This window comes from Ursus americanus, chromosome 14, assembly GCF_024610735.1.
Source record: "Ursus americanus isolate L20-20 chromosome 14, mUrsAme1.1.p, whole genome shotgun sequence".
Lineage (NCBI taxonomy): Eukaryota > Metazoa > Chordata > Mammalia > Carnivora > Ursidae > Ursus > Ursus americanus.
In genome coordinates, this window is record NC_142140.1 from 15280118 (window position 1) to 15295554 (window position 15437).

Genomic DNA, 15437 nt, shown 5'->3' on the forward strand with positions numbered 1-15437 from the left:
TTAAAGCTAATGTTTCACAAACTAATCACTTCAGAGATGCACATTTTCCTTTCCTGAACACAAACTAATCATGGAAGATTTTGCATTTCTAGTGCTTCTTGCTCTCTTCTCCTTTTCCAGCATGCGAAAGAAAAATTGCCTATGATGCACTAATGTACCTGGTGACCCAATTCTGTTCTTCGGGTAGAGATACTGGTGCTTCTTTTAGATGGCCTATAGATATAATGTTTGCCAAACTAATTTAGAAGTCAACTTGAACTTTAAGACAACTGTCTCCAATAGTAATGGGAAAAAAATGAAGAGAAAACTATATGACTCCTTTAATGTTGGTTTACCTGTAACATTAAGAAAAGTGAATGGAACAATTAGAAGAGATATAGGGCATGACTGTTTCCTGAAAAAAGGCTGAATTAAGGATGTGTTAGCAAAGGCTTAGATGGTACAGAAATAGCCTATAGACTTAAAAAAATATATTATACATCAATATGTGTGATGTTTTCATAAATCTCAACTTGCTTTATAGAAAGAGAGAGTGTTAGAGATGGAGAGAGCTTAGGGATGACCGAAAAATGGGAATACATCCTAAGTGTTGAAGGACCTGCTCTCCTCAGAAAACAAGCAGGAAGAACCCATGTCTCTGGATTATCGGGTTGGTTGTCTCTTTACCACCTAGATGTTTACAGTTCCATGGTTAAGAATCAAACAACTGACATCTAGTATGTCAAAATTAGCCAATTTGGGTTATTTATAAAATTATAATAATAATAATGTTTATCTCTTAGATAGACAAATGTTTATAAAGGGAAAGATATAAACATTGTTAACCTTAGGAATTAATAATAATGGGCTTTCTGGTCACACAGGTATCCATTATATATGCATTGGAACTACAGGTGTATTAAGACAGCCTGGAAGTGGATGAGAGGAGGGTTCTGATACCTAGTGGCAACCTAGCACTTGCTGCTAATAAATGCAGACTTCCTGCCTCATCAAATATTGCTTCCTTTCTGTAGCTCGTCTGGGACTTATCTGGAGTTCACAGAATGGGTAAAGTGCCCCAGACTGCATTAAATTATTTTCAGTGTTGCTGTTAACATGGGGAAAGATAGCCACAATTAAGTTAACCCAACTCAGCCCAAGGTGGGGCAGAAATAATGAACTCTCGAACTTATCTGGAATTGCTAAATTCAGTACCATGAGCTCTACATTCAAGAGAAAATGTATTTTTCCCCTGGACACAGAGAAATGAATATTTCACTAATGAAAACCAGGGAAATTCTGGCCCTGATTTCAAATACAAATCACAATGTTGGGTTATTGTGAAGTTTTGTATGTAAGTTTTAACTATCTTGTGAAATTCTAGGAAGGTATACCACCATAATTTATTCTCTTTGCCACAGTGTATGAATAAAACACCCATTTTATGAAATAAGTTGGTGAAAAATAAACCATCCTAAATGTCAAATAATCAAAATGAGTATGCAATTTGAGTTGATTTAGAAATGATTATGACAAATGGACCACATAAATAACACATAAGGAGGAAGTAAGGCTTAAGGCATAACAAGAGGAAGGTATCCAATACAGACTATAACAAAACAACTATACAAGTCAACCTAGCTTACCCAAAATGAACGTGGAACCCATAAAATCAGTTCATTCAACTTATCTTCTGCAAACCTAAAGTGTGTTCAAAGCCTTCTCAGTGTTGCTTGTTCTTAGCCAGTCTAAATGACTACACTTTGTTCTAATCTAGGGAGATTAAGTACGTTCAAATAAATGTAATGAGTAAAATATATATTAACTGGAGAGCACTGCAAACTCATGACCATCTATTTTTAAATTCTTTATATCATTTTTTAAAAATATTTTATTTATTTATTTATTTATTTATTTATTTATTTATTTATTTGACAGACAGCCAGCGAGAGAGGGAACACAAGCAGGGGGAGTGGGAGAGGAAGAAGCAAGCTCCCAGCAGAGGAGCCTGATGCAGGGCTTGATCCCAGAATGCCGGGATCACACCCTGAGCCGAAGGCAGATGCTTAACGACTGAGCCACCCAGGCACCCCATAAATTATATTATAAATGATATTCTTTTGGCCTTTTGGCCTCTATGAGAGTATACCTTTCCAGATAGATAGGTCTTTAAAAAAATCTTATCTATATAATTTTCTAACATTAAAATTGGGCTGTATTGGTCAACATATCTCTTAAAGCATGTTTATGTTTTTGGAACTTCATGTGTAATTAAGACATAAGAGATTATTGACAAAATTCAAGCTTTGATCTTTTTCTGACAAGATGATCTTTTAATTAATATTGTTATGTGAATATTTAAACTCCACTGAAGTAGGGACTCCATAAGACAAATAAAATTATACTTAAAAGAAATACACCTAGATCTAAGTACTATAAAACATTTCTAAGTGCCACAGTACATCATACTACTGACATTTTCTAAGGCATAAATTAAGATCTTACCATGTTTCTCTGGTACATTTGAAATTTTCACACACAAAAAATTGTGTGTGCCTACTGTATGTAGAAATTGTATTCCTGTGAGAGGGAACAAAAATAGAGGTTATAAATTTTTAATGAGTCATTAGATGTACAAAGATAAAATTTATTAGCTTTTAATGAAATGACTAAGAACCAACTATGCTCTATACTGTGTTAGATCCTGATATGGGACAGCATAAAAGAGCAGACATTGTCCAGGCCACTACCAAATTTATAGTGGTGTAGATGAACATGCATAATATACAAATAAAAGTAAATCACAGCTGTGTAAAGCAGTATGACAGAAAAGTACAAGTTCTTTGAAAGCACATGATGGGAAGAAATTGACCTACTTAGATGATAGAAGTCTTCCCTAAGGAAATGATAATTGAACGGAGATGTGAATTAAGAGTTCAAGTGAATTAGGTGAAGGAGACTGGTGAATGGTATTTTAAGAGCAGGAACTGAATGTGAAAAGGTTCATAGCAGAAGGAAGCAAGGTTAATTAGAAAATATGAAAGAAGATTTTTGTGATTGTATCACAGAGAGAGGGAAAGAATTCTCTATGAAGGAATGTGGGCATCAGGCCATGCAAAGTCAAGTAGGTTATGTTAAGGATTTCAGTTTGTCCTATGACTACTAGGAGTCCCTTTAAAAGTTTTGATAGGGGATGGCCAGATTTGTTTTTTAATCTGGAATCAATCTGATGATAAATTGAGGTAAACACAAGAGAGGAAGTAGGGAAACCAATACATGGCTACTATAGTAATCTAGGTAAAAAAAATAATGATATCTTAGCAAAGCAAATGTAAACCACCCAGATTTGTTGATAGGTTATATATAGGGTAGGGCAGAAGGAGGTGTCAGACATGGCTTCCCATTTTCTAGTTTTCTAATTACACTTTTCAAGGCAAAACATGTATTCACATGATTCTAAAAATGCCTAGTGTCAAAGGAAATAAAAATCTGGTTCCTGTACCTAGACCTTCATCCTCATTAAAGATTAATCTGCTTTTGGGGCACATGGGTGGCTCAGTCAGTTAAGTGTCTGACTGATTTCATCTCAGGTCATGATCTCAGGGTTGTGGGATCAAGCCCTGTGTCCTGCTCCATGAGCAGCATAGAGTCTGCTTAAGACTCTCTCTCTCTCTCCCTCTTGCCCTCTCCCTACTTGCACTCTTTATCTCTCTCTCAAATAAATAAATAAAAGCTTTGGGGAAAAAAAGATTAATCTGCTTTTTGGACAGCCACATCCAGAAGAATGAAACAGAACCACTTTCTTACACCCTACACAAAAATAAACTCCAAATGGGATTAAAGACCTAAATGTGAGACCTGAAACCAAAAAATTTCTAAAAGAAAAGATAGCCAGTAATATCTACGAGGTCAGCTATAGAAACATTTTTCTAGATATGTCTCCTTTGACAAGGGAAACAAAAGCAAAATTAAACTATTGGGACTACACCAAAAATAAAAAGCTTTTACACAGCAAAGGAAATCATCAACAAAACAAAAAGACAACCCACCAAATCGGAGATGATATTTGCAAGTGATATATCCAATAGGGGGTTAATATCCAAAATATTTAAAGAACTTACACAACTCAACACCAAAAAAATCCAAATAATCCAATTTAAAAAATGAGAAGGCATGAATAGACATTTTCCAAAGAAGACATGCAGATGATCAACAGACATGTGAAAAGTTGTTCAACATCACTAATCACCAGGGAAATGCAAATCAAAACCACAATGCGATACCACCTCACACCTGTCAGAATGGCTAAAATAAAAAACAAGCAACAGCAAGTGCTGGTGATGATGTGGAGAAAAAGAAACCCTCTTGCACTGCTGGTGGGAATGCAAGCTGGTATAGTCACCATGGAAAACAATATGGAGGCTCTTCAAAAAAATTAAAAATAGAATTACCTACAGAATACAAAAACAATAATTTGAAAATATATACATACCCCTATGTTTACTGCAGCATTATTTACAATAGTCAAGATATGGAAGCAACCGAAGTATGCATCTACAGAGGAATGGATAAAGAAGATACGGTATGTGTGTGTGTGTGTGTGTGTACACAGAGATATATACAATATTTACAATGAAATATTACTCATAAAAAAAGAATGAAATCTTGCCATTTATAACAAAATGGATGGTTCTAGAAGGTATAATGCTAAGAGAAGTAAGTCAGAGAAACACAAATACCATATGACTTACTCATATGTGGAATTTAAGAAACAAAACAAATGAACAAAGAGACAAAGAGACAAATTAAAAAAAGAGAGTCTCTTAAATACAGAAAACAAACTGGTGATCACCAGCGGGGAGGTGAGTGGGTGGGAACAGTGGAATAGGTGAGGGTTATTAAGAGTACGCTTACAGTGATGAACACGGAGTAATGTACAGAATTGTTGAATCATTAAACTGTACACCTGAAATTAATGTAATACTCTATGTTAATTATAGTTGAATTAAAATAAATAATGTTTTAAAAAGATTAGTCTGCTTTTAACATCTTTCTATTCTCATATTAAGCTCCAACTTATAAACTCGTTTCTTTTTTTTGGAAACATGTTCAAAATTGATCCAATTTTTTTATTTTGTTCATGAAATTTAAAGAGAATACAAGTGATTTTCAAATGCAGATAGCCTCAAAGAAAAATAAACATCCTAGTTAAAAAAAATGAAGGTCTCCTCCTTCACATAATGTAACACAACTGATCCTGCTCGTATAGGCAGTTACCTCTAATGTTGAATTTCAGATCGTTAGGTTGCCTCAGTTGGCAAGCTCCTGTCAAAAGTAAATACAATATACAAACTGGGCAGAAAAGTTCTTCCTTACTCAGAAAGTGGTGTTTCCATTGCTGTCTGGGCCAAATTATCTCTTTTTACAGTACAATTAAAAATTACTCCATGAACATCTTTATAAAAAATGAAAATTGTCAAAACTTATCAAATCATTGGCAAGTGGCTGGCCATCCAAATCAGCATTTAAATTACAAAACTGTTTATATGCTGGTTTTGAATAAATTAATACAAACATATCGGAATGCTGGAAGTAAATTAGTGCTCATTTATAGTGAATGGTAGGATCGCATTATCTCATAGCATTCTGATTTGCTCTGTGGCCCTGTCTTCAACTTTTACTTTCCTATCTTGATTCTACCATGAATCAAATTATAATGTCTCTTGTGGGAATTAAAAAAAAATCACTGTATAATTTTTAGTTAGAATACCCTGAAGTCCTTCAAGTGAGGCCCTGTAATGTCACTGGGGCGCTCCAGTTAGCTAGCATTATTTGAAATCTACTTTATCAGAGCAGCATAGGAGCTAATATATTTTCCCAATGCCAAAGCTTCTATGCTGCATTTGGGTATAAAAGTGAGCTGGTAAACTACACAGGGCCAAATAAAAGCTATCACGTTCTATGTAGAAAATGTGTATTTCAATGTATGCTTCAAAAGTGTATGAATAGAGGAGTAAGTGTTGGAAGATGAGAAATACACACAAGGGATTCCATAAAGGAATGGCCCTTGCATTTGTACTTCCAGTCAATAACTAGAGGTCAAGTCCTCTCTAATCCTATATTCTCATTTACAGAATGTATATAAGAACGTGTAGTCTGCTTACTCTTAGTCTGCAGTAGGGTTTGAAATAATATAATCTGCATAGGATTAGACAAACACATAATAAATATATTTTTCACTTAGTACACATCCACCTCTGTAGGGCTGCCATAAGAAAATAACACAAATAGCATGGCTTAAACAATAGAAATTTATTTCTCAGTTCTGCAGGCTGGAAGTCCAAGATCAGGATATTGGCAGGGTTGGTTTCTCCTGAGGCCTCTGTCCTTGGCTCACAGATGGCAAATTTCTGTGTCCTCACATGACCTTTCCTTTGTGTGTGCCTTCCTGGTGTCTCTTCCTCTTACTATATGGACACCAGAGGTACTGGGTTATGGTCCCATACTTATGATCTCATTTAACCCTAATTGCCTACTTAAAAGCTCCATCTCCAAAACAGTCACACTGGGGAAGACCTTCAACATATGAATGGGAGGGGAGCCAAATTCAGTCCATAAATAACACCCTCTTTGCTATTCATATTCTTCAGTATATACTTTATATTCAGGCAGACAACCATCACATATTTTCCCTCATGAACTGATTATAAGACAGTCTCAAAACCTATGCATTGCTGAATGAAAACAGGAGTATAGCAGAGTTTATTTTTCTTCCTTTGTCTATCTGAAGTAAGAATTAGAGAAGAACTATCCATGGTAGACTTGCAATGGAGATACAGCTGCTCATTTAGTCCCATTCAGAGGCAAACACACTAGGACACACGATTTCTTTGTATCTTTGAGAATAAGGCAGGTGTGTTACAATTAAATGTCTAAAAAAAATGTACCCAGGAAGAATAACACAGTAAGAACTCTGCTGAAACCATGCCAATAAACTGCTCTCCTTTTCTCCATGTTTCAACAGTTAGTTGTATATTTGGAGTAGACCAATATGAGATTCTATATTTAGTAATGGTACACAGAGTACAATGTAATAAACCCAAAATTATTCTTTTTGATCTAGGGTAATTTCAGTAAAGTGGCACATTATAATTATAGACAACCTATAGTGTTGTTGTAGTTTAGAAAATGTTCTTTTTTTAAAATCATATAATTGTTTAGTTTTTATTTTGGAGAAGGAAAATTACTTTTCCTCTACTACTGACGAACATATGCAGGTATTCCAGACTAATGTGGGCTCCTTCCAGATGGTCCCTATATTTTCACATTTTTATCCAACCTTGGAATCTCCACATGACTGCACACAGGCTCAGACACCCTGAAGTTATAAACATCTAGGGCACAAACAAAATGATCTAATAAGAGGAAATCTGGATGTAGATTTTTGTAACTGGTGCTGAGTAGCAAAACAAAGTCTGAACAGTGGCAGAGAAGGAGGTGATCTTTTGAGTGACTGATTGATTTAACTGATCACTTTATTCCAGAAGAAGATTTAAGGGAGCTTACAAGGATATGTAAAGCATAACAAGACATAATAAAGACAAAAATGGAAGGGAAAGAAAAAGGGAAAACAAATACAAGAACAGAGAAATTTGAAATGAGACTAAGAAAATGGTCTATCATGCCGATCTTTACACCTGTGACAGCAAGCACATTTGGGCTAAGCTTTCCAGCAGCCCAACTTGAAGAGGGAGACACAGTCACACAGTTCATAGTCTCAAAAAGATAAACCAAACCAATTCATTGCTCATGAGAAGTACAATTACTCTTGGTACAAAAATTAGAAATTTCTACTGTGGATACTCATAAAGGAGGCAAGGTATGACTTGGCAACATCCTGTTAATAGCTTAATGAAACATCTAAATTTCTAGCTAGAACACGTCAAAAAAAGATCCATTGAAAAGAGAACTGCTTGCTTCTTCAGGGAGCCTTAGATACTATTTTTTAGATGTCTGACCTGGTTTATACCTATTGTCTCATCATAATTATTAATAGCAGCAAATATACTCTCAAAAATGTCCTGGTTAGGATAATAGATTATAGGCTCACTCTATTTAAAAATTAAGTGTTTTCTTTTTTTATGGCAAGATTTATGTGACAGCCAAGTTGCATAACCTTTTGACACTCCAAACTCCTCATATCTAATATGAATGATACAGAGAGTAACTGTTATTTAAAAATTTTTTTCTCAAGGCGCCTGGGTGGCTCAGTCAATTAGGCATCCGACTCTTGGTTTCGGTTCAGGTCATGATTTCAGGGTCGTGGGATCAAGCCCCACATCAGGCTCTGCACTCAGTGGGGAGACTCCTTGGGATTCTCCCTCACCCTCTGCCCCTCCTCCTACTCTCTCTCTAAAATAAATAAATGAAGCTTTAAAAAATTTTTTTTTCTCTACGTATCAGTTTTCTAGGACTGTCATAACACAATGCCACAGACTGGGTGGCTAAAATTAATGAACTTTATTTTCTCTCAGTTCTGGAGGTTAGACTGTGACATCAACGTGTCGGCAGGGTTGGTTTCTTCTGAGGCCCCTCTCCTTGGCTTGAGGTTGGCCATCTTCCCCCTGTGCCTTCACAGGGTCTTTGTGGTCTGTGGTCTAATTTCCTCTTCTGACACAGATACCACCCCCACTGGCTAGGGTGCACCCATAAGACCTCGTTGTATCTTAATCCGCTCTTTAAAGACCCTATCTCCAAATACAGTCACGTTCTGAGATACTGAAAGTTAGGATTTTAATTTAGGAATTTGGTAGAGAAAACAATTCAACCAATAATGCTTAGCATATATGTTTATTTTCTTACTATTGCTGAAGAATATTTTACATCAGATTTCAAACGAAGCGATCATAACAAAGCTATCTGCATTGCTTTCCCCGTTGTACTGGCAGAGCGCACAGTTCCTACTAAGGTTCTGACTGAAATCAGACAGATGGCAGAATGTGCTCCATCCTCTTTGAAACACTTGGTTCTAATGTAGCAGGGACAGGTGTGTAGGCTCCCGCTTTCACACTCTTAACTTTTATACCCTACATATTTCTCTGTATACTTTCTGATTTACAAAGCACTGCTCCATTTCCCAAACACACTTTGCTCATTCATATCTCTGGGTATTTGTTTCCCTTTGATTTAAAAGTTTTTCCACTACTGTAGAAATCTTACATATGCTTTAAATGCAAGATTAATAAGCTTCCCTGATTCAATCTCTCATAATTAGTTGACCTTTCCTCTGCCTTATGCTACAGTTAGCTATGCTTTTATAATATCCTTACTAGACTGTAATTCCACGAAGATAAAGGTTATGTCTTTTTTTATTTGTACACCTCTCTTCTCTGATCCACCGCCCTTTCCCAATTTTTCTCCTTAACCCTGGGTATGTATTACAGCACTTAATGCCTAGTCGCATGCCTAGCCTATGCTTACCAAATAAATCAAGTGACCAACAACAGATATTTGCTGTCTACACACTATGTTTAGCATTGCTTTACTCCAACATAAACATCATATTCTCCATGGGCCACAGTGGCTTCTTTTCTGTCGCTGGAAAAGACATTTGCATTTGTGATTTCCTCAACCTGGAATGCTTTCCTCCTAGCATTTGCCCCCTAACTTTAATCCAGGTCTCAGTTCAATTGATACATCTTCAGTAGCCTTTCCCTGATCACCCCAGTTAAAACAGTTTGCCTGTTAAGTTATTAGTCTGCTTTATTTTTTCATAGGATTCATGACTGCCTGAATTTATTTATTTATTTAGATTTATTCACTAGAATGTACACTCAGGGTACTGTCTTTTCATTAGTGTGTCTCCATTACCTAAAACAGCGTATTATAGGTGCTTGAAAAATGTTTGATGAATGAATAAATGAGAAAAGTTTACATTTCATGTTATCATGTACCTCAGAAAGGATGATATATATTCTTCTATCTTTATTTCATTTTGATGAAAAACATGTTATCAATGTAACAATGGTAAATATTTTGTTCAATTAACAAAGACAAAGTTCATTCAAGCAAAATAAAAACTGATAATACTCTCATGAATATGCATCCTAATACTCTGAAAAATTACCCTATAGATATGGAATAACTGCCTGCTTACAGATACTGTGTGTGTGTGTTTGTGTGTGTGTGTGCATGTGATTAAAAAATACTTATGCACCAAAAGCACAAGCAACAAAACAAAAAATAAAATAGACTTTATCAAACTTTGAAACTTTCATGCATTAAAGGACATTATCAAAAAAGTAAAATTAAACCTGTGAATGGGAGGAAATATTTGCATTATATATCTGATAAGGGTCTAATTTGTAGAATATATAAAGAACCCTTACAACTCAACAACAAAAAGACAACTCTATTAAAAAATAGGCAAAGGACTTGAATAGACATTTTTCAAAGAAGATAAACAAATGGCTGGCAAGCACATTTTTAGTCCTCAATGAAATGCAAATCAAAACCACAATGATGTACCATTTCACATCTACTAGGGAGGCAATAATAATAATAATAATAATAATAATAATAATAATAATAGGTAATAACAAGTATTGGCAAGATGTCAACAAATTGTAAGCCTCATACATTGCTGGTGGGAAGGTAAAATGTTTCAGCCACTGTGGAAAACACTTTGGTGGTTCCTCAAAAAGTTAAATATCAAATTATCATATGACCTCAAAATTCTATTATATACTCAAAAGAACTGAAAAATTTATTCAAACAAATACATGTACATGCATGCTTTTAACAGCACTTTTCCTAATTACAAAAAAGCCACGGAAACAGCCCAAATGCCATTTACGGGTGAACCTCAAAAACATTTGGGGTGCCTGGGTAGCTCAGTTGTTAAGTGTCTGCCTTCCGCTCAGGTCATGATCCCAGTGTCCTGGGATCAAGCCCCGCATCAGGCTCCCTGCTCAGCGGGAAGTCTGCTTCTCTGCGTTGCATTCCCCCTGCTGGTTTTCCCTCTCTCGCTGTGTTTCTCTCTGTCCAATAAATAAATAAAATCTAAAAAAAAAAATTATCCTAAGTGATAGAAACCAGACACCAAAGGTCACATATCATACGATTGCACTTATATGAGATATCCAGAACAGACAAATTTTTAAAAAATGTGGCACCTGGGTGGCTCAATCTCTTAAGCATCCAACTTTTGATTTTGACACAGGTCATGATCTCAGGGTTGTGAGACTGAGCCCCGTGTGAGGCCCTGCTCTGGGTATGAAACCTGCTTGAGATTCATTCTTTCCCTCTCCCTCTGCCCCCTCCCCTCCTACCTCACACGCCTATTTGCTCTCTCTCTAAAAATGGAGGGAGGGAGGGAGGGAGGGAGGGAGGGAGGGAGGGAGGGAGGGAGGGCAGACAGGCACAGTTTGGTGGTTGCTTAGGACTGAAGGAAGAAGGGATTGGGAGAATCTTTGCAATAGATAAAGGGTTTTACTTTGGAGTGATGAAAATGTTCTGGAACTAGACAGAGGTAGTACTTGCACAATAATGTGAATATACTCAATGCCACTGAACTGTTAACTTTAAATTAGTCTATATGTTACATGAATTTCACCTCAATAAATTATTTTCAAAACTTATGGTTCCGATTCTTTCAGATAGCAATATTTAATTTACTAGACATAGATGTTAAATTTGTTTCCTATGTAGGATACAAAGTTTGTAATATTTAATTATGTAAAAATACATATTACTTAAACCTATAACACCACTCAGTACAAGTTTAGTTGTATTTAGAGAATGAGAATGTTCTTTTCTTTTTAGGCTGAGAGAAGATTTCTTATATTACAAAGAGATTTGCCTGTTTAATTTCTTATCTCAACCTCCAGTAACCACAGCATTCCCTTTTGGACAATATTCAAAACTCATAATAGGCACATTAGGATATTCAACATGATTTTCTTGATCAGTAAGTATTCAAATGAGGCATTTACAATTAATTATTGAATTCTTCTCACTAGGTATTCTTTGGATCATTAAAGAAGCAATCCCATTAGCTGTACCAAGGTATCCCCGTGGAGACCCCACAGGAACTGGTACATCTTGAGACTGGATGTCACACTAAGCTATAATAGCCCTGGAGGCCAATTTAGCTTTGAATTGATGGGCTTTCGCCACATCAGCCCTTTGACCCAAATTGCCCCTCAATGTGAGAACAGGTGAAGATCGTGGATGGCTCAGTCATTTCTCAGTCTGTGGTCTCCATAAGGAGACAGCTATAACGAACCCTACATACTCCACATAAGCCATTCCTATTATGGACCGAAGGGTTGAATTGTCTCCTCCTCATATTCATACACTGAAGTCCTAACCCTGAGTATTTCATAATGTGACCTTGTTTAGATATATTCTTTTCAGAGATAGCAGTTAAAGTGAGGTCATTAGGGTGTGCCCGAATCTAATATGACTGAAGTCCTTATAAAAAGGGAACATTTGGACAGATAGAGGAAAGATGATGTGAAGAGACATAGACAGAAGATGGCCACACACAAGTCAGGGAAAGAGGCCTGGAGAAAATCCTTCCCTCATAGCCTCATAAGCAATCAACCTTGCGGGCACACTGATTTTGGACTTCTAGGCTCAATATCTTTTGTTTAAGCTACTCAGTCATTGGTATTTTCTTATGGCAGCCCTAGCAAACTAATACAATTCATAACGCCTTTCTCACTTGCCCATTTTCCTAGAAGGATGGGGGGGCGGAAATAATATTCATTTTCTTTGCCTTCATTATGGTAGAGGAGTCAGAACAGTGATCAATAACAATGGTTTCTACTACAAAGATATAAATTTAACTTGATTCAACAACATTAAAGAAGTCGTCTTTGGGGAGAACTTTATGGAAAACTTGAGCTTTCCTCATAAAAGGAACATATGTCACTGCCCTGTCCTTTCTATTTTCTTCTTGCCTTGAACCAGACAGGCAGTCAGCGGCTTTAGCAGCCACCTTGGCAGCATGAGGTAAGAAGTTGGCACTGAGGATATTGGAGTTGTAGTACATAAATGTCCTGGATGATAATATCATTAAGCAGTTGCAAGAATACTTTACTGACTGCTTCAGTATCCTTGATACAGACAAAAATTAACTCCTAAAATAAAAATCACTCAGTTAAGCATTAGTTAGCTATAGTCAATAGTTTTCCTGATACATACTCTTAAAACCTTTCCCCCAATGAAATAAATGAATATACATCTAAATTTATCCTCTTTTAACTCAACCATGCTTTCGTCATATCCCTTCTTTCTTATTACTTAAAAGGCTCTTTATATCTAATAAGTAAATCTAAATCAATAAAGCTATTTGTTTATTAAAACTGGAAGAAAACACTTCAAAATCATAGTAATAATTATTCTTCAACATAGGAAATATGGATATTTTTTTATTCCTTATGTATTCTGTATTTTGCAAGTTTTTTTTTTTTTAAAGATTTTATTTATTTATCCGACAGAGATAGAGACAGCCAGCGAGAGAGGGAACGCAAGCAGGGGGAGTGGGAGAGGAAGAAGCAGGCTCATAGCGGAGGAGCCTGATGTGGGGCTCGATCCCAGAACACTGGGATCACGCCCTGAGCCGAAGGCAGACGCTTAACCGCTGTGCCACCCAGGCGCCCCATGCAAGTTTTTTTTTAAGAAACTTTATTTTCCATCAACCTTATTTCTATTTTCTATTTAAGAGTCTGTGGAAGTACAGTTTAAGACCATTCAGTGGTTGTTCCTACCCATTCAGTGGTCTGAGCAGTGGGAGCTGCAGACCAGTCCTCAGTAGGGAACTGCTGGACAGGCATCAATGATACCTGCACATCTTCAGACAAATTGAGTAGCAATAAACTCAGGAGCTGGTGTGGTCCATTCAGCCTGCAATCCCTCCTTAGTCATGGCTTTTTAGCAGTAGCCTGCTGTTCCTTTTCAATTTCCTCAGAATCTCTATAAAGCGGAGATCAGGCATGACCACCCACAGGTGTTCACCACAGACGGTGCCACGCATGTGCAGAATGTCAGCACCCTCCACATTAGACTTGCTAACTGAGCGCTCTTGTGGTGGTACCAGATGGCAATGTCCACCCGGCACAGAGCAATGGTAGGCAGGTTAATATAAGCTGCCTCTGTGAGAGGCTGGTAGTTAGCCCAGGGATCAGCATCAATTTGGGAATTGTGGCTCCCAGAAGGCTGCCTGGATTTGGTTAGTGGTTTCCAGGAGTAAAGGACCAGCAATAGGTGGGTCTTTAGCAGAAGCAACAAACTTTAGCACTGGTCGCTGACTAGTATTCCTGGATGATATGACACTGACAACAGCCAAGTTTGTGATGGCAGTAATAGCATGAGCTGCTAGCAGAAGCTTCTCCCAGGTTCTCTTGAGATTTATGATGTAGATGCCATCACCTTTCCTTTTGTAGATGTACTGGTCTATTTGAAAGTCAATATTGGTGCCAAGGTTCCTACTACAAGGAATTTGAGGACATCCTCCTCCCTCATTTGCCTGATATCAAGGGCTCCAGATACTGTGAAAGTTTCCCTTTAAGTTACGATGGGAACGCAGAACAACACCATATGGACCCCTCTCTGGGTAAAATTCCAAGTTTTTTTTTTTTTTCAAAAGTGGCATATATTACTTTTTAAAATCAAAATAACATAAATAATGTTATAGAAAAAAACAGAGCGATGTTTAATTCTATGAATGGGGGACAAAATAGCAATTACTGATTTAAATATATTAGTTTTATATCAGACAATATTTGCTTAAATATTCACTCATCACTAAAATATTTCCCATCATGTTAAGAGTTTATAGTCAGTTAAATATTGCATCTTTCCTCACTCACATTTTGATGTGATTTTTTAAATGAGTATCCAGTTACCATGGCAATAAATGACATAGGAATGCATAGATTAAATTGGAATGGAATCAAATACCAGATAAATTCAGAATGCATGCAACACCTTCATTTCAGACAAGCACTTTTTCTATCCCCACCATCTTCGTAAATGGTAGTCAATCCAAACAATCTGTCCTAAAAAAAAATATGATCCTAAAATATGCATTTCTGGTGACTGGAGTCCAACATAGTCACTGCAAAAAGTTATGGTGAAGATTTTATGTAGATCACTTAATCATGGTTTTTTGACAAGAGGATAAATAGTTATCAGAATTCTGTGGCTGAAGACAACTAATCCTTAGTCTTTTCTGATAAAAACAAGTGATATTTGAGTAATTATATACTGAATTAAATTCAGAGGGATAAATATTTAATGTAATTAGAAATATTTTCTTAATAAGGGAATATATAAAATTTGTATATATACATAAATTTTTCTTGGGAAGAAAAAAAATCATATAGCTTTGAGCTAAAACAGAAGAATTTCCTCCTTTTTTAATCTTACAACATGAAGCATTTTTTGTTACC